Source organism: Dermochelys coriacea, chromosome 5, assembly GCF_009764565.3.
Source record: "Dermochelys coriacea isolate rDerCor1 chromosome 5, rDerCor1.pri.v4, whole genome shotgun sequence".
Classification (NCBI taxonomy): Eukaryota; Metazoa; Chordata; order Testudines; family Dermochelyidae; genus Dermochelys; species Dermochelys coriacea.
This window is the reverse complement of record NC_050072.1, coordinates 50,071,481-50,098,253: the sequence shown is the minus strand read 5'-3', so window position 1 is coordinate 50,098,253 and position 26,773 is coordinate 50,071,481. Positions and strand designations below refer to the sequence as shown.

The 26,773-nt window shown below is 40.1% G+C and overlaps 1 long non-coding RNA gene across 1 annotated transcript in view; it reads right to left on the bottom strand.

Moving 5' to 3' along the window:
• Positions 1–1,190: 1,190 nt before the first annotated feature.
• The window catches only part of LOC122460365, a 74,188-nt gene continuing 48,605 nt past the window's right edge, over positions 1,191–26,773 (bottom strand). Inside the window, exons 2-3 of the long non-coding RNA XR_006281628.1 lie at positions 6,704–6,852; positions 1,191–5,690 (exon numbers count right to left, since the gene is read on the bottom strand). This is a non-coding gene — a long non-coding RNA (uncharacterized LOC122460365). The remainder of the gene's footprint in view (positions 5,691–6,703; positions 6,853–26,773) is intronic.

The following is a 26,773-nucleotide window of genomic DNA, read 5'->3' as shown; positions in this document are numbered from 1 at the left end:
CAAGTTGCCATTTCCTCGCTCATGCTATTGAATAAATATTTCTGAACACCAAATAGATGCTGAGCTAATAGGACTGGTTTCTGAATCCCTCACCAAGCCAATTCCTCTCCCCCATGTTTACAAATTTTAGTATTCAATTATCAGCATTTAACCAGCTCCAGTTAATATTTCTACTGTAGAATAAATGTCTATATCACTTTACAAACACTTCAAATGCAATGGACCAGATTCTGATCACAGTTATGCTGGATTGAGTAAAACTGAAAGCTAGCACACAATCTCCATTCTAAAGAACTTACAGTTACTTTGTACATTCACGGAAGCAATGCCATGTTATTTAAACTTCCCTTCTACCCCATATTCCCACTTTTTTGTGTGCATTCTCCCCACATTTTTAAATTTTAGGACATCCACATTGTTTGGATCTCTTCTTTTAATTATTTGACTGTTTGCAATTATTGTACAGTTCATAGCCAAATAATATATGTTTTGCTGAATATTGGATGAATAGATGGTACTGAATTTTGCAATACTCCTGCTGCCATATGTGTCACTCTAAATTGCACAATCTGAACATATTGGGTAAGATAAATGACACCCCACAACTATTTTTCACATCAAAGTGCTTCAGTGATCCTTGGACAAAAGCTTGAATCCGCTGAAGCCCTTCAGTTAACTTTGTTTCAAATTTCAGTGACAGTGTATGTAATATCATTAGCAGAAGGAGAAAAGGCAATTAAAACACTCACAGATAACTTTGTCAAGAAATGTTTTCCCCTTATATATGACAAAAATATTTGGCCTGAAGATTATAAAGTTACATTAGGAGGGCAAAGGTTATGAGACAAATTGTGTTCTCAGTTTTATACCAAACAAAACTTGGACTAATTCCTCTGAGGTATCTTCAACTTTAGTAGAGTTACTCCAAACTTCCACCTGGTTAAAAGAACTGAATTTGGCCTGGTGCATTACTTATAGTATGGGTCATTGTTATGACATTGTACAACATATTAAAAAAACCCTAACATTAAACTAAGATGAACCATTAATCCAAACTCCATAATTTATGCATAATAAAGTTCTGGTTGACCTTAGAATTACTGTCAAGCATCAAACTGTATTGGATGCATTTTTTTTTAAAGGACATTTAAATTAGAAGTGGGCCAATACCAAATCTTAGATCCAAAAAACATTGAACTTTGGGAATGTTTGGATCTGGATTTTGATCTTGATCCAATCTCTGTGGTTCAGACACACATCTACTTAAAGGCAGATGCAATGTCAAGAATCAGATGACTGTTTGCTCTCATATGCAGAAACCAAACATAGAATACTGCACAGCCAGATGAAAATAGTCCAAATGAAATATCTCCAAGATTTTATTTCTCTGTGCCTTTAGAGCCAAATTTTGCCACACAGCATGCATTAACTGCATCCGCAAAAATTGTGTGTGCACCCATTGTGCCTGCAAACAGGCATTTGTGTGTGCAAATAGGGTAATTTGCAGTCCCAGTTGTGTTCGTATTCATCCACTCTGCTAATGACATTTTTGCAGACACGGAGGAGTGTTTATGCAGGCACAACAGGTGCACATGGGCATTTGGTAGGTGCAAATCCTGTACTTACCTTTGGAAAACCTGGCCCATGCTGAGTTAGCCCCATAAAGTCTGAGGATTTATTCTAGCAGCCTCAGCACATATTTCTCCCTCCAGATTACTGTACTGGTGCCACAAGACAATACAAGTGTGTTTATCATCATTTTATTATTTTCATAATCTAATGGCAATGTACAAAGAATGGGTCCTTTGTCTTTTGTAAAAGTATTTGCTTTGGGGTGGAGAGGGAGTATCAGTCATTTGTTAATAATAAGGTCAGACTCTTTCCATCCCTATAGTCAGATGTGGCAGCTCAGTCTGAGGAAACAGAGCCCCAGGAGTTACTGTTCTCCCCTTGCAGACAGAGAGGAGTTCAGGGTCCTCCCTGCACCCCCTTAATCACAACAGCCATTTCTATCTCTCCTCCTGAGAGCTGCATACTTTGCATTTTCCCTGTACAAATAACTGCTCAGGCCTTTCTTTCAAAGGGCCTTTATTAAACCACCAACTATTTGCTGTCGAGACATTTAGGATGAAATCATCGTGTTAAACAAATAAACGCAGCTTCATACAGATCTCTGCTCTGGGAGCAGAGTAAGAAAATAATTTCTGTCTGCTTGCCCCAAAAGCGGCTGGAAAGGCCAAAAGGAAAATATTATTTTTACTTCATTGTGTGAAATATCGTTTTGGAGGATCTGACGCGTTGAGCGTTTGAAGAGTTTTTGCTGGCAGGTTTCAAGGGTCCCCTGGGTTGACCCCCTGGGATTGTTTTCTTCATTAATAAACTTAGCATGATGTGTGTTAAAAGGAACATTCTGTTTGCTTTGTAAATAAGGGATGTCAAACAAGAAGCAGAAGCCTGGCAGACACTAGGTGATGTGTTCTTCGAGGAGGAAAAAAAGCCCTGGAAAACTTGGAAATATCAGGGCTGCTTGAACCAAGCTGAAGCTTTGTTGGGAAAAACAATTCAGTCTGTGAGCCCAAACAAGGCATTTTCCTTACTCATCCTGGTGGGAAAGTTGAACACTCTGCCCCAGAGCAGCAGGGGATGGGCTTGGGAAGGAAAGCTCGCAAGAGTCCATCCCAGGCATAGTGGAAGGTCCATAATATATACCCCTGTTTTTATTTGGAAGGCACATTTGGTCAGCTGTGAAGGTTGCCATAGGCTTGGGACGGGAGAGGTTTTTTTAATGATATGATTTTTAATCTCCTGCCTTATTTCACTGCTGCTGGGGTAGTTACTCTGGTAAAGCTCCTGATTCAAGGGGGTCATTTGCAAGAGAGCAATTCTTCTCCACACAGAACTGGGGTTCCTACCCTAATGCAAAGCATGATGGAGCAAAAGAGAAAAAAGCCTCTTGTTTATCTATATTTATTTTCCATTTTCCGCCTCCCTGCTGCCTTGCCTACTCATGTTTCTCAGAGTTCCTGAACCCATTCACTTTCCCTCTGCTGCCTGCCCACCTCAACAACCCTAACGGCCCCCAGAAGACAGCTTTGCTCCTGTCATTTACGGACGGATTCTGGACTTTTCAGGACTACTGCAACCAGGGAAAGAAAAACAGTCTTGAGAGCTTGGAGAAGACAACTCTATTTGGAGGAGGGATGGTATTCACATGGGAGGGCAGCGGTAAAACTAAGGGAGGATTGTGGAGGTGGGTTGAGAACAGTGGTAGTAGACCTGATGGAATTCTCATTAGAGAAGCCTAAAACCAAATGAATATGGAGACTAACTTCTCCTCCTGCTCCTATGTGACCCCTCCAGAGGGCTCAGACTTGTAAGTGAGGTGCCGTATGGAAGTTTGTATTGTTGATGTACTTGATCTATAAATAGAGGTCTTCAGACTCTTGCACTGTCATGCTGCCTTTTCACAAGCACTAAGTGCACCATCCTCTACTCCATATTTGCAATGGAAGATTTTTGAGGACTTATAAAGAGTTGATTTAGTTGTGTGCTGGCATCCTCAAGACTACACACAATACATAGATAGCAAAAGAATATTAAAGTACTGCCCATACAGCAATTCCAAAGTTGGACTGTCATCACACATGGCCTTGGGGATCTCCATACAGTGAACAATAGAATTATGGATGTAATAGCCACCCCACTGGTGTTCTGTGCAAAAGCTATGAAAGCCTGTTATGGTCTCAAATCCTAAGGAGAGACAGTGCTCTCCTTATAGGAGATGTCTGATATGTGCTGTCCACAGAGATTAGCATGGCTGGCTCAGCCCAACAGGCACCCATAACTCCTGACATCATGGGCAGGGTCTCTGTATTCTTACTTGGTTAGTACTGAGATGTCACTCAGATCAAAGGGTTGCAGTGTGCCCACTGCCACTCTTTTCACATAGCTGGCTCTGCAGCTTTAAATCCAGTCCCAGGTGCACTTATCCAGCAGGCCACTTCTCTGCTGTGCATACCTGATAGTAGCTGGATCTCCTACCGTAGGCTCTTAGAGTGGTAATTATTAAATTATCCTTATGGCCAGCCTCCCTGAGTGTCCAGTTCCCCTCATTGCTCTTCCTCCCATGCCGACCTTCATGCTGAACTTCTCTGTCTCCCTCTCCCTACTTTCAGCGCTGCCACACTCCCCTCTCAATAAGCTCCTACCAATACTTATTTCTCTTTACCTCTGAATTTAACAAAAAAGATGGAAAGGGTTAACATTCCTTTGCTGTAGCCATTAAAAACTGGTAGCCCTGAGGTCACTGCACCCTACAGCTGGGTTTCATGGTGGTCCAATTGGGAAACAGTGTGTTGTGTTACATCGGTGGACAAGCAGTGTGCTGGGATGAGTTGTCTGGGTAGCTTGGCAGCCTGTGCTTTGGCTACTGTGTGGGTAGGTAAGAGAACACATTCTGTTCCATGCTGTTGGGTGGATGGCCAGTCTGTTCTGTCAGACAAATGGAAACCAAGCACCATGTGGTAGTGTCTGAGTCACTAACAAGGATTGTGTCTGTTTTACTTTCTGGTTATATTGGCTCTTGCACTTATACAACATCCTCTGCCCAAGAGCCCCAACATGCATTTCAATGAGGAGTAAGCATTCTCCCATTTATAGATAATGAGGCACCAAGAGGTGAAATGACTTGCCCAAGTTGATGGAGTGGGTTGGGAATGAAACACGAGGGTTTTGTCCGCCGGTTTCCTGTTTTAGTCACCAGTTCGAACTGCCTTCCAGCAGCTGAGACTCTTAATTTTTCTAAAGTATTCTAAACCCCCAAACATGCCTGGGAGATGGGAATGTATTGTTCTCCACATACATTGTGGCACCGATAGTTCACTTGAGTGGTCTATGGTGGGAATGGTTCAGGGGCAGAGCTCAAAGGACAGTCTCTGACTCTCCTGAGCTTGAAGTAGGAGTTAGAGTATTTTTTTAAAATCAGAGCTGTTAAATTCTCTTTCTATAAAATTAAATTAAAATTGCTGTTAAATTCTCTTTCTATAAAATTAAATAAAAATGTGCTTATTGTGCCATTGAGATAGTGTAGTTTACAATCACCAATCCTGTTCAGAAGCCAGTTCAGTGACTTGAAGGATGCTCGTCTTTTCCTTAAGCCATTTAAAGGTTATGTATTGCAGACAGAAAGTTTCAGAAGCTCTCACTCCAAAGTCCTCTACAAAGATGTTTTGCTGCAGTTTTTGATTTTTAATAATGAACTCTTTCCATTGACAAGTTTTTTACAGGGCCTATTTTGAAACCTTGGTATTTGAAAAAGCTTGCCGCTGTTTTCTTAAATTACATCCCCTTGCAGGTCCATAAAACCCTGAAGTTATTACAAATAAATAAATGGAGTTTCTCTTCATGATATAAACCAGCTTTGAATGAAGTCATTGAGTGGAAGGTTGACTTGGATTGCTTCTGAAAAGCTGCTCAGACCCAGGGCAAAGTTACGCTTTTCCTCCCGGGACTGAAGAAATTGGTGAGCAGCTGTTCTAAGTCAACTAAGTGGAGAAAATCCATGTTGCTTAATGTCTTGCTGCAATTTCCAGTGGGAAAGCAAATATCAAGAAGTCCATTCCTCCCCGCACCTTTTTCTCTCTCTCCCAGTTTAGACTGGGACTTTCCTGAACACATTGTGCAGTTGTGACCTAATGAAGGAGAGAGGATTTGAGTGGTTCAGTAACCTTCCTTTCCCCTCATCCCTCTACTGGAAATCTCATCCCATCCAACAACACAGGGGGCCTAATTCATCCCTGGTGTCAGCAGAGTCTGCACGAGTGTTTAATGACCCATGCTTCTCTGAACTGGGCTACAAACGCTTGGTGCCAGCATGACCGATACAGTGTAAATTGTAAGCTCAAGCTCCCAGAGTTTGGTCTCTTGGAACAAATGCACAGTGGATCCTGCTACATTCTATAAATTGCACCCAATTCTCCTCTCCCTTTCACTAGCTTTAGACCAGTATGTTTCCACTGATTTCGATAGAATTATTTCTAACTTACTCTTAATCAAGAGGAAAATCAAGCTGTCTGTGTCCACCACCAGATAACACCCTCTGCATGGGATCAGGCCCAAAACACATTCTGTTTCAACCTAGTTTTATTCCAGCATTCAGTTGGGAAAAACTTCTGGGTTCTGTTAATGTGTTCGTGAAATTTCCTGGATCCATGAGTTTTAGTACAAGTTAATATTTGTTCAGTGATATGTACTGGAAATGCATTATTCATTATTTTCTATATGGGTTGTGTGATTGGTCACCTAAGTAACATGGTGTTGATTCTTCTTCCTGATTGGCTAACAAACATATTAAAAGAATATCTAAAAAGAGAGAGCAACTAGAAATTGATGAACAACGTACTTCTGGTATTGATTTTTGGATGAATAATCAGTTTGTGCTGAAATTTGTGAGACTTTCCAGATTCACCAACACTTTCACAAATACTCACCAATTACAGCACCAAGGAAACATCACTGTGACATCTCAGAACTGAAATATTTCCATTTCCAGGCATTGCTTTTTGATGAAAAATGGAAAGTTTCCATGGAAAGAGGAGATATTTTTCCCACAAGAGATTTCATCTAGTCTAAACTTTGTTTTTCTAATGGAAAATTCTTGACCTTCCCTAGCAGGCACTGCAACCTATCCTGAGCTTTTTATTACATTGAGAACCTCTGTTCCAGTTAACCCCCGCTGTTTTCTCTTCCTACACATAATGTCAAGATTTGTTCATCTCTTGGGATGTTCAGTCAGCCCCTAGATCCCCACACTGACTGCCAAATCCAAAATGATAGATCCAGTTCCACAAGACACTAAGAATGAGAGAGAAAAACAGGTAAAAACAAAGAAAAATTGTATGTATTGATATTATGGTAGCTCCATGAGGGCGCAATCACACTTGGGCCCCAATGTGCTCGGTGCTGTACAAACAGTAAAAAATAGTCCTTGACCTGAATCGCTTACAAATTTAATTAAGATAATATGCAATAAGAGGATGTAACAACCAGTCAGTAGGAATGGGGGAAAGAGGATCAGGGGACCAGTAATGCCACACTAGTAGAGCTTACATGTTAGTAGCAGTAATTATGATTACAGATAATTATAATTTACATGGTAGAAATTGTACTTGGTTCTCCTTTCCATTATTAATCCTTGGAGATGGAAACCTATGTCCTTCACTGGGTTCATAATAGGGTATCAGTATGTTTATTGCCCCCACCCCAATCTTTGGTTTAATGTTTGGCTGTCATTATAGAAAAGGTCTTCCAATAGCTCAGAGGTACAAACTGGACACATTTATCTCAATGAAATTTTAACTCTTACATGTATAGATGACAGTTTAGATACCAACCTTGTTAGCTATTTCACTGTAACTCTTCTGCCAGGTCTTGGTGGCAGCAAAAAGGGCTAGGTTCAGTTATCTAGGAGTTCCTTCTGGTATCAAATTACACCGGCTCAAGTCCCTGCCCAGAAGCCTGGGAAAACTAACTATCCTCCCAAAATGCCCCCTACGCCTCCCTAAGGCCAAAAGCCCCAATCATCACCTAACTAGCTTCCAAAACCTCCAGCTTCTTTGGCATTCTGAACATTGAAAATGTGAGACCAGCATAAAATACATTGAATATCCAAAGAAACAACAGAGGGGCTATTGTACTGATTGCATTTTTCATTTGCACGTTTAAATGAAAATTTGTGATTTTTAATTAAATGAAGTTGCCACAATATTGAAGCCCAGCTTGTCACAGAGTATAGGGATCTCTGAATATAGTGTATATGAATGAGAATATACAGAAAGTTATAGATCAAACTGAGTTATAGTTAGCTCTTACAGTAATATAAAGAATTATGGCAAAGAAGATGACATGTTGCCTTGGGAATGGTTTATGTTCTCCTCGTGTAGTAATTAAGATACAATTCTGGTCAAATTGTTTTTGTTCAAAACTTGTTTTCAATAGAAAAATTGCCCTTTTCACTTTTGAAAACTTGGAGTGGCAAAATGAAAAAAACAAAATAAAGGAAAATGAAAAGTAAAATAAATACCTGAACATAATTGGTTATATTATAGTCAATGAGGAACAGGAAAATATGGATTGAGGGGGGAGAAAAGGAGGAAACAAAAAAAACAAATTTTCAAAATATTTTAACAAAATGTTTCATTAAACTTAAAAAAAACCCAAACCACCAACACATTCCATTTTGGAAAGAAAACTGAAATTTCCAATTTTTTGGCAAAAAATCTTTTCCTTTTCATGACCAGTTCTCATCACAGCCTTGAGGAGTTGTGGTAATTAGCATAATATGTAATACAACTCCTCACTTAGTGAAGACAGGGACCGTCGTATTTAGCCTCTTGTGCCAATTAATCATAGGTAATCCCATAGGTTTATCTACAATCATTTGATATGATATCAAATGTGATCATCCTTGCCTATGTTGACTACAGACGGATGTTTAGTGTTGCATTAGTTAACATGAGTCCTCAAGGTTATGCTTCAACGTGACCCAATTGTTAAGGCAAGCCCTGGGAGATAGTCTTAAGCCAATACCACAGCAAAAGGCATGGGGACATTGTGCTGATTCAGAGACACTGGACTGGTCTACACCGCCAAGTTGTCGACAAAACTTTTGTCTTTCACAGGTACTTAAAAAAGCCCCCTCAACCCCGAAAGATAGAAGTTTTGCTGCAGCAAGTGGCAGTGTGAATGCGGCTTTTTTGGCAGAAGCATTCTCCTGCCGACAAAGTAAACACCACTTGCAGGGCTGGAAGTATTCTGTCGGCAAAAGTGTTAACAAAGAGCGTTTACACGTGCCGACATTTAGCAACTAGGCTGTGTCGACACAGCCTTGTTGCTAAAAACTACATGGTGTATACAAGCCCACCGTTACTCAAAAGAGCTATTAAAGTAAAATGCTAACTGTGATCACTAAAAGTATTTGGCCCAGATAGTCACAAAATTAATTAGAATGTTAACTCAATATGCCTGGCTATAGTCCTGTAAAGGTAACTATATTCTGCCAAAATAAATTTCTTCAAAAAGATGCCACATTCCACCTCAGAGTTGGCTGCATTTCAATAGTAATTGAAGTGATTCTTGTTTACATAGGACCTGAGCTGCAAAACTGCCTTGCACAAGTATCTAAAGATTTATTGCTATTGTAGTCTGAATAAAGGTTTTCAGGATTGGGGTCCATAGCATATAAAGCAATTTGAGATGAAGGTTGTATATAAATATTTATTATTTGTTGCTGTGGAATTATTTAGTGCTTTACCCTGAACTCATACAAGCAGGAAGGATTCCCTTTTGAGCTCCTCTGCCTTTCCATCAATACTTGTTCAAAGAGAAGTGTAAACTGCAAATTGAGAAAGTCTACTTGGCAAAAGAATCCTGGAGGAAGTCCTGATCATTTCCCGATAGTAATAACCAGCCCTGCACGTCTGTCCGTAAGGCTTGGTTTGAGTCTTTTTTTCTTAGTATCTTAGCTCTTTAGGATAATGGTATCATTCTACTTCAACAGGAATATACGATAATACAACATGATTATAGTAATTGCCTTTCACAGTGTTGGGAATCTGCAGGTCTCTGTGCCTTTTTAATTCTTTGCTTTCTATTCAAATTCCCATGACATGTTTCTCAAGTGGCTCTGTAGGATTAATACAATCTTACAAAGCTAGAATTAATGGAATGCAGCTCAACTCCTGATTTCTTCACTCAGACAGCTGGTAGAAACTATACTCAGAAAACGTGAGTTAGTGCTTTAAAATCTTTTGCAAACTTGTAATCAAGTAAAGTCTATGTTATATTAGCTATCAAAGGTCCATTTCTTTATAAAATGGTAGGATTATATTTTTAAATGTACAATTTCTCATTGCATGGCAGAGGGTCTGAACATTAAAATATAGCAAGCTCTGAACCATGTTTTCAGTGAGCTCATCACCCAATGGGAAATTTATTGAAAGGGATTTATTTTATTTTATTTTTTCAAGGACATTCAGTATTCCCTCCCACCCTGTCAGCAACTTCATACCATTACCTTAATCAGTGCAGGGGGTTTCTAGGCCTTCATGCAGGTGGGATTTCTTCAAAGAGGCCCCTTTCTTTGGGGGATGAGGGGAATCGACTCCTTTCGTATTGATAGTGTTTCCCTTCTCTCTGCGCGGACTCCTCAGACTGAAGCCCCATCTTGAGTTTAGAACTTACATAAAGGCTGATCAAAGGCTAACGTAGAGAGCTGATGAGAAAACACACATGGAACATGAGGAAGTGTCCTTGTATCATGAATGATATGTGTTCTTTGCAAATATGTAGCCCTTTCACTGGGGAGCTATACCACAATGCAAGGAAACCAGAGCTCTTGAAGAGGTGCTTTTTTAACTGGTGCAAGCAGCAGTTCCTCCTGTCACACAGAGACAATGGAGAGGCTGCTATGATACCTGTCTTTCTAACTACCATGGTAGGACCTTTGGCTGGAGGAATGTGCATCAAAGGGCAACCATGCATTCTGATTCCTGCCTACTGCTTCAGCCCTTCCAGACCTTACCAGCTGGCGTAAGTTAGAGGCTTCCTCAGGCTGCTCTAGCTACACCTGGGGACTGGCCCTGTAGAAAGCAGCCCCAACACCAGGGGAATACAATAGTGAGCTTTATGCCACCTCCGCACCTTGCTTCTTCACTTCCCCTGAACTTGGCAATAGCCAATACAATCTAGCCATATCAATATGAAATACATTTGTTCTCAAGTCAACTGCATTGTTAACTAACTTCAGAGTCATGGGTTCTATCCACTTCCACTTTACATCAGGTGCTTGTAATCTACTGCTGGCACTGAACCTGAGACTGCCCAGTTAACAGAGAGTTGTCTGCAGGCTGCTTGATTAGCTATTCTTTAAAAATATACATCTTAATTTTACCTTTGATCCCATCCCGGGTTTATCAACTGCTTTCCCAAACAAAATTTTTGAGGTCAGTATCTTCTTTTATGGTAGCCTCAGCCTGGCTGTGTTTTTCTTCAGGCAGAGAGTAGTACATCAAACAAATATAACTTCTGACAATAAAGTGACCCAGAATGTCCAAGATGTCAAGGCTACATACGGGTCCACAGATATGAGGACACACCCATCAACACAACTGCAGCCATCCAAAAGAATGGCGATACATACAGTTCTCAACTGTAATGGTGTCTACAGATGTTTACTCTTTATATCCGCTTCTAGCAGAAGCTGCTCATGCACCTACTAATGTTTATTACTGAAGTGTGATAATCTGTACACCTCTACCTTATTTTTTGGAAGAAAAATAATGTTTACATCATGTTGTTTAAAAGATGATGAAGCTAACCCATCTTTATCTGAAGATAGATAATAAAGCTTTTTTGTGGTTCATACCATAAAGAAGAAATCAACTGGAGTTATTGTTAATTTTGTGCAGCGGTTATGTTGATACATTTTGGTTGATTTTATAGTACCACTGTCCTGTAGGAACTATAGGCATGGTAGATGTGGCACTTGTATTTGATTTCATTGGCCACATTATATCTAGTTAAAAAATTTCTGTATAGAATATAAAAAGGAAATTAAAATTGGCAAACTCTTCCTCACATGAGCATAAATTGAAGAGGATTCATGAGAATAATTAAGGGATTATAAAACATGTCTTATAGTGATAGAATCAAAGAGCTCAATGTGTTTAGCTAACAAAGAGAAGATTAAGGGGCAACTTGACTACAGTGTTTAAGTATCTACACAAGGAAAAAATATTTAATAATGAGCTCTTCAATCTAGCAGAGAAATGATCCAATGTCTGAAAGTTGAAACTAGACAAATTCAGACTGGAAATAAGATATACATTTTTGACAATCTGAGTAATTAACCACTGGAACAACTTACTAAGGGTCACAGTGGATTCGCCATCATTGACAACTTTTTCACCAAGATTGGATGTTTTTGTAAGAGATATGCTTCAGGAATTATTTTGGGGGACGTTCTTTTATCTAGGAGGTCATAATATATTATCACAATGGACCCTTCTGGCTTTGGAATCTATAGTCTTTCTTCCCATGAGTAGTGCCACTGAACTAGCTTGGGTTAGTCAGGTGAGTCAAAGTGAGCCTATGATCCTTTAACAAGAAAGGGGTTGACTGTGGGCACTCCAGTGGGCCCCGTTTCAACAAGGCACTTAAGGATATGCTCAAGTGCCATTGACTTCAGTAGACTTAAACACTTATTTAAATTGAGGAATGTGTTTCAGCGCCCTGCCTGAATCGGGTCATAGGCAGAACTCCCACTGGGATTTCCAGCTGCAGGGTCAGAGCCTGTATTATTTATTTTCTTTTTACAAATATAAAAAGCAGGAACAGAGTTACAATATAATCACAGCACTGAAACCGTTAAAAAGCATTTGGACAAAATGTGTTTCTGGTTAGTTTAAAGAAGGATAAACAAGATTTAATAGCTGGCAATGAACATGAATATTTTCCTCCCATAAATAATATTTGGATTCATTCAGACTCATGTGGCTTCTACACAAGTAAGGCTCCATTCAATTTTCTAATTTTTCCATCTTCTTTATTTCCTAAAATGTGATTTGTTGAGTTAGTGAATTAAAATGCTCTGAGGTTTGGTTTTGGCTCTGTGTGCAACTGTGCTATTTTACCCCATTATTCAGTGTGACAAGTTTATTGCCCTAAAACACACTAGCACACACCTAGTGTAGAACTGCAGTTGAAAAAGAGAGAACAACTCTATTAAGTAGCACATTTTCTACATATAGGGCCAAATTCCATCCATTCCAAATTCCTTATATTTTCCTCAAATCTTCACTTCTTTTCTCTTCAGCATGTTCACCACATATGTAAACCTGTCAGCTGAATTTGGGTAGTTTAGAGAGTAAAGGCCAACTCCAGCAATAGACTGGAGCTGAGACTGTTCATTATTAATTATTATTAGTATTCTGATAGCACCTACAAGCCCCATTAAAGGATTAGGACCCATTGTCTTAGTCACTCTACCCTCATAGAACCCAGACCCTGCACCACTGAGCATACAGTCTAAAAGACAAGACAGAGAGAGGTAGACGAAGCTCAGCATTATGTAGAAAGTACTGCAAGTGTCCTAAATGCTCCTGTTAAAGTCAATGACAAAAACCCTATTGTCTTTAGTCTTGCACTATCATGTAGGAGCTGATAAATGTCTCTGCAACAAACCAATCAAACTAATTACAGTCACACCACTTTAGATGAAAGCTGTCAAGCTGTCCTGCAGTGACTCAAGAGTGTAGGTACCAACCTGAGGGCAGACTGTTAAGAACCAGGGCACAAACCCCAAATTAAGCATAGAACTCACAGCCAAATTTCACCAATAAATTATCAAGTGTGAACTCTTCAAGCACTATAACAGCATTAACATGGAGTCACCAGCAATCCTCTTGGGTACTCCAATCTGTCTTGCTACCCAGGCAAGCCTACCTTTGTGATAGATGGTCCATTACACCAAAAATCACAACAATATTCACATTACTCCCAATCTCAAAGGACCAGTCACTTATCCCAAGTCTATTGCACTTTAGATCTCACATCAAAGACAACACTTGTAGCCAATGTTATAATAAACTATATAAAGATTTATTAACTAGGAAAAGGAAACAAGCGAGTTATTTACAAGGTTAACACAGGTAAATTTATATACACACTAATGAGTTCCAACCTTAAATTTCAAAAAGTAATAGAAGCTTATATAATAAACAAGCTCTGTATGTCCTTCAGTGCTAACCCAGGCTAAGTACTGGGGATCTTTTGCTTATGCCTAGTAACCCCCCCGCCCGCCTTCCCCGAGTCCAAGCAGCATAAAAAAATGTTTTTTCTTGTTAGAAATTTTTATTCCCTTCTTCCTTCTGCTTTGAGCTGCAAACTTAGCTGATGGGAGGAATTCATTTGCATGACTCATCTTCGGGGGCTGGGGGTGTAAGAGGGGGTTCGGGGGAAGAGAGCAATCAACAAAGTCTTTTGTACTCTTCAATGTTCCACAATAGTTCATCTGGTGTTGATTGGCCTTCCTTGCTGGCCAGGATGTAACATCTTCTGTTGGAGACCAGCATTTTACAGTAGTTAACGTCTCTCTCCTGCCTGGTGATTTACCCCATCACAGAGGCTTATACACTATGGGATATGGATGTTATAAGAGAGATTAATGCATGAATCAACTTACAAACATTCAGTAAAGTCTAAACACAAGCACATTTTTATAATTATAATACCTATTTTAACAATACTTAACACACAGGTGAGCCAGAATGATTCCAGCTACGTATTTGTCAGTGCTGCACTGAGGGATGGGGACATGGGCGGCATGTGAATCACTGGCTGGGGAGGCTAGCCCCTACACCACCCCTTCTGTGCCTCCCCCTGCTGGAGCCCAGAGCCCCTCCACCACAGCTGACAGCTCCCGTCTTAGATAGATTCTCCATAGTAAGGACTCGCCCAAATTCTTGCCAGCCAGAAGCCCAGTCCTGCAAAAGATGGTGAAGCATCCTCATGTGCTATTAAAGTCAAGGGGAGTTGAGGATGTTCAGCTCTTTGTAGCAGCAAGCATTATATTTTTTTGGTCTTGTGCCATTCTGCGGTAACAGAAATCCTAGCACCTAACATTAGGCACTGTAGAAGTGAATCTGATTTTAATTTAGGCCCTTATGATATTTTATTGAAGTGATTATATACATGCAGCAGGCATCTGGTCCTAACGTATTTGGCACAGTTAAGAGAAATTTTATTTTACCCAGATTTCATTCCTGATTTTGTTTAATTATTACTAGTGGCAGGAGATGTCAGATTCTGTTCTCAGTTACACCAGTGCAATCTAGTTGACTTTTGTGGTGTAACAGAGCAGAATTTAGCTTGCTGCCTTTACAAGAAAGGATTAAAGCAGCAAAATAAGTCAGTTTTTCCACACAGTTTTTTCTGAAACAATGTTTTTTTCCTTGTACAATATGTGTCTAATACTGGAAAAACATTCATGTATGAAAACTATGTGTTAGTTATAATAATTGATTATGAATATAAAGAAATATCAGTAGGATATGCCCTGCATACTTTGTACCTATAGAGATGCATGTATGCAGATCCATAAAGACATGAACATGTGCTTGCACACAAGGACAGTATACAGAGGCGATCTCATCAATGTCGCACATGCAACAATTTTACTAAGCAATTTTACTACCTGGAATTATAGTTTCCATATTGCAATGCACTGAAACAATTTGACAGTTTCATTCCTCTTCACTCTAAGCAGAGTTTTTGGGAGATAGCATGGCCTGGGGGAGAGACAACAACCTGGATTCTATTCTCCGCAACTCTGCTGACTTGGAGTAGGAAGGCATAGCCTAACTCTCCCAGCCACATCAACCAGCAGAGTTGAGCTGGTGTGGGAGGGCACTGGGGAGCGCAGGCTGCAAATCTGTTGAAGGGGATAGATGCTGCTGCTGCTGTGTGTGCTTCTCTAAACCCTCCCAGAGGCATTATGCCTGCTGCAAGCACACTGCCTCTGGGATCTTCTGCCAGCACAGCTTCTGCCCCTCCCTATCCCCAAGTTATACTCTTGGAGAAATAGTTATTGTACACATATGGGCTAACTAGGATGAAGACACAGAAATACTTTTTTCTTTCAATTGAACTCCATTATTGGATTATTTGTATGGAAAGCAACCCTGGAACAATGAGCTATAAATCTTAATCTGAAATAAAATGCTGCTCCTTCAATAATGTTGTAGTACCATACATAAAAAGTTGATCCCCAATTTGCAGATCTTTGATCCCTCTTAAAAGAGGGCTACAGCATGCCCTAGTAATGCTCCCCAAACAATACGCTTTACTGTTACTGTCGTGTATTGAATCATTAATATGGAATACTGTGACTGGGTTTGTATAATGGATGCCTCTTTGGCTACATATTTGGGCTGTCCCAACTACACCATTGGTGCACAACAAATAACATATTTGTTATGTGTTATGGAAACTTTACGTAGGAATGATATAGTGGAAAAAGTGGTCTGGAACTAGTTACGCTACTTGTAAAGTTACAAGCCAAGGCCCTGATCCAACAAATCACTTAGGCACATGTTTGACTTTGAGAATGTGAGTAGTCCCATTGAAGTCAATGCTCATGCTTAAAGTTAAGCATGTGCTGAAGTGCCTTGCTGAATCGGGCTGAAGAGCTGAAACCATTTTTCATGCCAATAGTCCTTATGTAAATGGTCCCACTGAAGGATTAAGTAAGCAAGGATTTTCAGGATTGGGCCCCAAATTCTTTATCAGTTCATCACATACACAAAATTCAAACTTTGATTTAAACTGCTTTTCAGTGATGTGACTAAAGAAGCCAAAACACCTTCACAGGGATCATGCCAAGCAGTCATTCTGAACAAGTCTGGGGCAATAGTCAATGAACTGTAACTAATATTTTCATCTTATCACCTAAAAAGCCATAGCATCAGAATGATGCTTGGCTAATTTTCCAAAGGATGCATTACTATAAATTGCTTTACAATGCTGTCGGACTGAGTCAGGAGCAACAGTGAGTCAAAACATACTCTGTCAAGGGAAGTGTTTGGTTGATGAAATTATACATAAGTCATCAAGCAAAAACCTGTTAAAATGAATTTCCATTAGATGTTTCTCTGAATATGGTGTTTAAATTCAAACTTCAAAATAGCAACCTTAAGAAGTTAACCTTAAGAAGTTCCTTCCCTACTTCATTCACAGATCTGCTCTTTGAACACATCATAAATGCTATTAATTTAGTTAAATTAACGTGCGCATGCAGAGAAGCAAGGCTGATGTGTTTTACATAAAGCAGACTATTGTGCACTGATTTAGAATGTGTAAAGAGGAAATAAGTTTTTACCGCAATCTATTCCAAATTTGAATAGGCAGCAATATACTCCGTGTTTATATATATAAATACAAAAACTATGGTAAAATAACATTAAGGATCTGGATTCACAAAAAGCCAGGAAATTCAGAGTTAAGGCTGAAACTTTTGGCCTGATCCTGACTTCACACTAGTTTGCTGTTGCACTGTAACTCCTGTGACTTCAACACTGATTTATACCAATGTAATCAATATTAGAACCTCTAACTCACCTATAAGGCCACAGATAGGGCAGAAGCGTCAGAATAGTGGGAGGTGCTACAATAATTAGGCACTAAAAGTATGTTTACACAGCAAAAAAAAAAAAAAGACTTGTGGCAGTGAGTCTCAGATCCAGGATCAACTGACTTGGGTTTGCAGGGTTCAAAAATAGCAGTGTAGACTTCCAGGATCAGGCTGGAGCCTGGGTTCTGAAACCCACAGAGTGGGGAGGGTCTTGAAAGTTTAAAACTGGAGTAGCGGATCTAACTCTACTTTGAAGAGTTTAAACTCAACTCAACTCAACTCCTACTCAACTCCTTTGAAGAGTTTAAATCGGATTATAATGTTAGCATTTGCCTTGATTAGAGAAATTTGCATTGAGGTAATTACATCAGTGAAGGCCCCCTGCAATTCTGTAATATGGGCCAGCAAAGTAGTTACAACAGTACAAAGCACTCACTTTAGCAAACATTTTTGTTTATCATCTGCTTTGTAACATCACACTGACATATTGAATCTGTGGGTTCAGAAAGAGTGGTTGGATCACCCTGATCTAGCTATCCTATGTACTTATACTGCAGTCCTCACAGTAGTATCTGAGCTCCTCACAGTCTTTAATGAATTTATCCTCACAACACATCAGTGTGGTAAAGAAATGATTTTACAAATGGGGAACTGACACACAAAGCAGCTAAGTGTCTTGCCAAAGTCACACATGAAGGCTGTGGCAGAGCAGGGACTTCAGTCCTTGGACAAGCCTGAGGCTACTGCCCTGACCACTGATCCATGCCTTTCATTCTCTACATAAAGAGACAACTCCTGAAAAACAAACACACTTCCACCAAGACATCCCCACCTTCTATTCCCAGCGCATCAAACAACTCCAGTTCCATCAGAGCAGTTTTAATCTGTGAAAGAGACTCTTGACCCTTCTCTATTTCCTATATCTTTAAGAACATATGGTCTAGCCAACCCAATACTTTAGCGGCAGAACAATGCACTGCCATGTATGGATCAGAATTCAGGTAACCAACTTGGTACCAAGCTTCCTGCAATGACATAGACTGCAGTGCTGCAACAGCCATGTGCTAAATACTGAGGGAGTGAACATGGTCCCCAGGCCCTCCTCTGGCTGATCCAGGCAGAAGAACTAATGGGCTTCAGAAAGAGGGCCATCCAGCCCTCCTCATCCAAAGGGAAAGTTGCTGCAGGGTGTAGACAATGAGAATGATGGGGAAAGTCAAGAGGTAAAAAACTGGTGGTATCCCAGTGGAGTTCCAAAAGACAAACAGTGATGAGAGAATGGAATTTATCTAGAGGAATTGTTGCAGGAATTGTATGTCAGGTATTACTGAATGTCAGGTCTGATGTATATTAGCTATAAAGGAGTTATAGAAGTGAGGATCATGTTGCATCTTATGCTTCCAGTTAATCAAAGATGATGTTTTTTCTGATTTTATCACCTTTCTGTATTATCCATCAAATTATATTTAATGAGTCATTTTTATCTACAAGATTACTGTGACTAGCATCTGCCTGTAAATAGCATTATTACACTATATGGGCTGAAGAGTCATTGCTCCATCAGCCAAACCTAAACAGCATTACTTTAGACACTCTGTTCCTCTGAGTATATGCCATTTGCTAATTGGATCCAGGATACTTAGTCCAGTAATGTTCTTTCAAATTAGCTGTTTATTCTTCTGAAACTCCAGAGCTCTTCCGATATGATTTATGGTTAGTGAGATGAACAAATACTAAAGAAATTATCTGCAAGGCATCATATGTGTATAATTCACTTTACAGGCAAACAAAAGACATGGGGTCCTATTCTTATTTCATGTACACTAGTGTAAATCAGTAGTAACTCAACTGAAATGGAGTTAGAGTGGTGCAAAGCTGATGTTAGAGAGATCAGAAGTAGGCCCATTGTTCCTGATTGAAGGACAGCAAAGAAATTGCCAGGAAACTTCTTCTATATTAGAGAGCCATAATGAGAGACACTGCACAAACAGATGAGAGCAAAAGGATGGATTAAAACATTACTATATAAGGCTGGGTAGAAGAGCCAAATGCAGAAACAGAAACCCTGCCCTCAACCAGATCCAGCACAGATCTTCAAAAAAGGTAAAGGCATCATCTCAAGTAAATTATGCTGCCCTGCATCATGCAGACAGCAACAAATGTTGATATGCATATACATGCAGAGCCTCAAAAGGGCAGAGTTTGGCCTGAAATGATAATATTCTCATCTCCATGCATGGAGAATTTACACATGTACTGTAACTCTCATTAATATGTAATGAGAATTACATGCATACATCTTTTTGCATCTACTAAGTTGTTGCATTTTTTAAAAGGAAGCTTTTTTCCTAAATATACATTAGAAATGAAAGCATTTGAAACCAGGCTAAAACCATTTTTGATCCTAGATTTGAAAGCAAGTTAACCAATTTAAGCCATCATTACAAATACAACAGAAACATTAATTTATCGATATGAGAATTCAGTGACATGAAAACAGACATGGTTTGAACCTCTTACAAGTTTGCATTCATACTGAAAACACTCTAATAGATAAAGGCCAGAAGATGTCTTTACAATCATCTAGTCTTACTCCCTGCAAAGAGAATCATACACACTTCATCTGCATGGATTCCCCATCCTGTGAGACAAGGAACTTACTTATTAGTACCTGCACCACCATCATGGTGCTTACTGTTTTCATTCAGGCCAGATTCTGATCTCCATTATTCTTGTGTCGATATGGAATATTTTCCACTGGGGGATGGTAAAATACTGGAGTTACTCTGGATTTACTCTGGAGTTACTCTATATAACAGAGATCAGAAAGTGACCTGTAGTCCTTCCGCACAGCATCCTAATTAATGCTGAATTATTCACACTACTTGATAAAATGAAGGAGTGGGAAGAGCGGAAGATCTGTATTCACTCTTCCAATCATTGGCTTTCCACTGCTGATCAAACTCTATACACATCAGATAGAATATTATATACATACTATTAGATTAAATATGACTGAAAAAAATCAGATGGCTTAACATTAACTGTAATGTTTTAATCACATTAAGATGTGCATGAAAACCAAACTCAAATGAATCTGCAAAGATAGACGTTATTCTGTCAAAGACTTAAAAGATAAGAGTCCTTATTAATAAAGCAGGCATAGGGCAGACTCAGTTGTCCACACATTTTTCTTCCTTGTTATCACATTTTTCAAGCATTTTCCACAAGTTACTCTCAGCCAATTAAATCTTTTAGATTAATCCTTTGATGGTAGAACTTCTCTGCACTTTCTGCACTGTAACATCTGTTGAATTTCGAGAGAGGAAGTCATGACTTTTTCATTAATTGATAATCCAGTTAACATTATTTTCTCAAGATTGAACGTGACAATATGGGGCACAACAAAATGATGGGGATTTGCCAGCATAGGGAAATCTTTACGGTATTAAGTGAATTTAGTGCTAGTGAAATATGCCTTATTGACACTTGTGAGAAACACACTATTTGTTTATCCACACAACTGGCACAGCTGCCACCCACCCAGATTCAAACCAAGAGACCTAGCTTTGCCCTCCAGGTGTTGACCTTGGAACCCAAGTCCATTCTCTAATTTATTTATATTTTTTTAACTGGAGCTTGACCTGTGCCAGGTCAAGGGCAGACAGGAGTGATAGCTCTTCCACAAAAGGTCTGGGGCTGAGTACTGAGCAGGGCTGCATTCTCTCAGCCTGGTTTCGGATGCAGTGAGCTGAGTGCAAATCGAAGGAGTAAGCAGAGTGGAGATCCTAGCATCCAAATCCCCCAGAGGCACTGAAGATACCAGGGTACAGAAAGAGCCATGCAGAGCTCTCACTTCATTGCCCAAGAGAGGAAGAGGGGAGGCAAGACACCATTCCAGAAGCTAGGAGGGATGTACTGCAGCATCCACCTGAGTGAAGTTGGTCTCCATTTTAGCAATGAAATGGAGATTGAAGCAGCTGGTATGAGATTCACAAAGGCTTCTTCTTCCAGCCAGCCAAGGGGAGTGAGGAGGAGAGTAAACAAGTTTTCCCCTCCCCCCACTTGCAACTAAGAGGACAGTTCCTTTGTCAGTCTACATGAAGGGAAAGGGTATGTCCAGTGGGCATGGTAGGGGAGAGAGCTTGCCTTAGCCCCAGTTCATTCACTGCTTGACTGTACAGGCTTCTTCCCCACTGCCATGCCCATGTGTTTCAGCTCTGAGAGAACAGTTCAGCCTCCAGCTCCTTCCAATACACTGCCAACAAGGGAGTAAGGGGGAGACTTTTGTCATGTAAATACCTTTCCATTGGGAACTGGATTGTGACCACCAAATCATTTCACAAAGGACACCAAACTGCCGTTTTACATGTATGTAGTATTGTTGTAGCCCTGTTGGTACCAGGATATTACTTCGCCCACCTTGTCTCTCCCATATCTTTTATTGGTCCAACTTCTGTCTCTTTCACCAACAAAAGTTGGTCCAATAAAAGCTATTACTTCAACACCCATGTCTCTGCCATTATACTGTACAATAGATGATGTAGGTCACTTCCAAACTGGGATAGAACATGACCCAGTAGCTGTAAGGTGTGACACAAATTCTCAGCATGACTCAAGGTAAAAAGCTATGTCCAGTTATCAGTGCCCCGCACTCCCAGTTTACATGAACTGTAGATTTAGGACATGCTGTCAGGGCCAAGTCCAGCATGTTTTATGCCTCATATTTTGTTTTTGTATTTAAAATACTCAAAACAGGTTATATGTTACTTGTCAATCTGGATTTTTTTTTTTTTTACAAGTGTGCGGGGTTCTTTTTTTTTTCCTTTCAAAGAAAGGCTGAGATGCAGACCAGAGACAACCCATTCTTATATTTGGAAACACACCAAAGCTTGTGGAAGAATGTCCCTGTCTTCATGTAGCATGGGACTGTCTTCATTCCTATTTTCCGCTGTGAATTCTCCCCTCCCTCCCCACCAACTTTACTGTAGTTTCTGGCACCTTGAAACAGACTAAGCCAGACATCTTCTCTCTTACAGCTCGGGTGCCAGTGTCATAAGTCTTGCTGACACCCAAAACTGAGAGCTGGATTCCTGGAAAGGGGGCTTAGGGATATTCCAAATTACATCGCACCACATAGCCCTACTGTGCCTAGCAGCAGAGCAGTTAGCTAGAAAGCTTTACCACCAAAGTCAAACAACATCCAAAAATTTCAGGTTTCAGAGTAGCAGCCGTGTTAGTCTGTATTCGCAAAAAGAAAAGGAGTACTTGTGGCACCTTAGAGACTAACAAATTTATTAGAGCATAAGCTTTCGTGAGCTACAGCTCACTTCATCGGATGCATTTGGTGGAAAAAACAGAGGAGAGATTTATATACACACACACAGAGAACATGAAACAATGGGTTTATCATACACACTGTAAGGAGAGTGATCACTTAAGATAAGCCATCACCAACAGCAGGGGGGGGAAAGGAGGAAAACCTTTCATGGTGACAAGCAGGTAGGCTAATTCCAGCAGTTAACAAGAATATCAGAGGAACAGTGGGGGGTGGGGTGGGAGGGAGAAATACCATGGGGAAATAGTTTTACTTTGTGTAATGACTCATCCATTCCCAGTCTCTATTCAAGCCTAAGTTAATTGTATCCAGTTTGCAAATTAATTCCAATTCAGCAGTCTCTCGTTGGAGTCTGTTTTTGAAGCTTTTTTGTTGAAGTATAGCCACTCTTAGGTCTGTGATCGAGTGACCAGAGAGATTGAAGTGTTCTCCAACTGGTTTTTGAATGTTATAATTCTTGACGTCTGATTTGTGTCCATTCATTCTTTTACATAGAGACTGTCCAGTTTGGCCAATGTACATGGCAGAGGGGCATTGCTGGCACATGATGGCATATATCACATTGGTAGATGCGCAGGTGAAGGAGCCTCTGATAGTGTGGCTGATGTGATTAGGCCCTATGATGGTATCCCCTGAATAGATATGTGGACAGAGTTGGCAACGGGCTTTGTTGCAAGGATAGGTTCCTGGGTTAGTGGTTCTGTTGTGTGGTGTGTGGTTGCTGGTGAGTATTTGCTTCAGATTGGGGGGCTGTCTGTAAGCAAGGACTGGTCTGTCTCCCAAGATCTGAGAGAGCGATGGCTCGTCCTTCAGGATAGGTTGTAGATCCTTGATGATGCGTTGGAGGGGTTTTAGTTGGGGGCTGAAGGTGATGGCTAGTGGCGTTCTGTTGTTTTCTTTGTTGGGCCTGTCCTGTAGTAGGTGACTTCTGGGTACTCTTCTGGCTCTGTCAATCTGTTTCTTCACTTCAGCAGGTGGGTACTGTAGTTGTAGGAATGCATGATAGAGATCTTGTAGGTGTTTGTCTCTGTCTGAGGGGTTGGAGCAAATGCGGTTATATCGTAGCGCTTGGCTGTAGACAATGGATCGAGTGGTATGATCTGGATGAAAGCTAGAGGCATGTAGGTAGGAATAGCGGTCAGTAGGTTTCCGATATAGGGTGGTGCAGTCTCTACGTAAAAGAATGAATGGACACAAATCAGACGTCAAGAATTATAACATTCAAAAACCAGTTGGAGAACACTTCAATCTCTCTGGTCACTCGATCACAGACCTAAGAGTGGCTATACTTCAACAAAAAAGCTTCAAAAACAGACTCCAACGAGAGACTGCTGAATTGGAATTAATTTGCAAACTGGATACAATTAACTTAGGCTTGAATAGAGACTGGGAATGGATGAGTCATTACACAAAGTAAAACTATTTCCCCATGGTATTTCTCCCTCCCACCCCACCCCCCACTGTTCCTCTGATATTCTTGTTAACTGCTGGAATTAGCCTACCTGCTTGTCACCATGAAAGGTTTTCCTCCTTTCCCCCCCCTGCTGTTGGTGATGGCTTATCTTAAGTGATCACTCTCCTTACAGTAAAAAGAAAAGGAGTACTTGTGGCACCTTAGAGACTAACTAGTGACATATCACTAGTGTGTATGATAAACCCATTGTTTCATGTTCTCTGTGTGTGTGTATATAAATCTCTCCTCTGTTTTTTCCACCAAATGCATCCGATGAAGTGAGCTGTAGCTCACGAAAGCTTATGCTCTAATAAATTTGTTAGTCTCTAAGGTGCCACAAGTACTCCTTTTCTTTTTGCGAACATCCAAAAAATCAGGATTTACACACGTCATAGTCTGATTACAGCTTTTCAGACCTGCCATGCTAAGTGAGTTTAGAACAATTTCTCCAATGACCAGTCTTTTTGATCGTGTGGACCACCAGGAGAAGACACCCAAAGATCACTGTTTCTCACTGCTCCATCAAGGACTTGGCATGCTACACACACACACACACACACACACGAGAGAGAGAAAAGAAAGAAAAATACAATAATGCCTTTAAATTCAGACTTCACTGACTGGATTACTTTTGAGAGCCTGGTTACGCAGATGCTGTGCTGGGTGGTTAGCGATTATCATTTTTCTGCAGTGTTAGGGTACTTGACATTTCCATTTCTCAGTGACTCCAGTTAAAAACAAATCGGTCTACCTGCAGTCCACATCTGATCGCCAGATGGTCTCTGCCTACGAAGCCCCCATCTCTAAGTGCATTCAAATGACCTCACACATACATCTTCAAACATTGCTATCTGACCACAAAAACGTATGGAAAACACAACATCTGTACATGTCTGCATCTTAAATCCCTGTTGTTTTACAAAATGTATTGCTTGTGACCCTAAAATCTGTAGCCGTTTAATGATCTGGAGGGGAAAATGCAAATAGCAGCTTATAGGACTAGGAGACTGCATGTTGTAAGAAAAGAATTAATTTCAACCAAAGGTCTAAAGATAGAAAACTATACACTAAAGCTAACAAATAGTTCCCATTAAGTACTCCAAATGCTCTTCACTATCAGTTGAGTGTGTGTGTTATCAACAGATATGACTTGATTTCCAAATAGTTATGATAAACTTAAGATCTAATTTCCTTTATGAAATGTACCATTAAGTCTACATAAATTTCTTTTGACACATATAACAAAGGGTTATTAACAATACAAAGCCTATTGCATTAGATCAATGAAATACTTTGTCATATCAAGAATCACTGTACATGTAAACCAATTTTCTCAACAAGAAGATAAACACAGACTTACTTGAACGGCTAGATGAAAAAACATATGGGATATCACAAACATTTTCGCAAACTACAACAGACTTCTAAGCCAATTAAACATGGTTAGCTTTGAATGGAAGAGGAAATAGTTTTCTTTGCTGCTAAATGTCACAAAATTTCACCTTAAGGCATAAAGGGGCTAAGTCATTTCTAGGAAACTTACTAAAAATCAATCAATCCTATGTGCAATTCTTTTAAAAAATGTAGAAATATAAAGTAAAAAATAATTGGAAACCAAGGGGAAAATAAAACAGAATGATCCAGAACTGAAAAGGGGAAGAGCTTGTCCTTGGCATGAAAAGAGTTTCATTTCAATGGCTAACCAGGATGGCAAGACATTTATATGTTAGACCTAAAAAAACAGTTGCAGAAGGATATGAGTTTGTCAAAAATGGGGTGTGTTTTGGGTTGGGGTTTTTTAATTTATTTTTGTCTTTGAACTTCAAAATGCCAGTAATGAAAAATCGGAGTGATCATTTTTCGCTGCAATGTAAACCTGCAAAAAAATTCCCAATGTTTTTCTTTGGTGCTCATATAGAAATCTTAAATTTCGACACCCAAGAACTGTGATCTGCCTTCTGTGAAATGCATTAGGATTCCTGCTTAAAAGAGAGGAAATGCCCGTCTAGTTATTTGTCCTTCTTGCTTTTGTATGACTTCATCTAAAAAGGAAGAAATCACATTTGAAAGCTCTCAGAATAGCAAGCTACCCCAAAGTTCAAGCATAGCAAGTTTCCTGCGCTGATACACGTTTAGCTCCTTCGAAAGCCTTCATCACACAGCAATGTCAATAGCAGCCATCGGGGAGAAAAGAAAACATTGGAGAAATTTGGTTAATCTATCCTAGTAGACGAGGTCATGACAGGACCACGTGCATAAATAGTAGAGGTATTATTTTCAGATGTAGATGTCCTGGTCAGGAATGGACCAGCCAGAGAAAGCATTTTTTTCCAAGTCCCCTGCCTGACTGAGGGGCAGCTCTGGGCAAGAGAGAGGTTTGCGCCAGGTTGTCATCCTTTATATCTAGGTCAGTACAAGGGAAAGTGGAAGCAAATATAATACAAAAGACACAAAGAAATCTCTTCTGCCAGACGTGAAAGAGAGAGGAAGGAGAAGGGAGGGGAAAGCCCCTGGCTTTTGTAGGACAGCATTTCTTTCACATCCCCTTTTTATGTCTGAAAGTGGTATATGTGTTTGTATGTCACTCAGGCTGCAGTTGTTGTGAGGATATATGAAAACTAAGCTCAGAGAGAATTCCTTCAGCCATGAGATCTGGTTGATTGTGAGGAAGTTCATTTTTTTGACAACACGAGGACTAACAATCCACGGTCTAAACCAAACCAATGCAAGAACCCAATGTCCTAAAGCAGTAGCTCTCAATCTTTCCAGACTACTGTACCCCTTTCAGAAGTCTGAT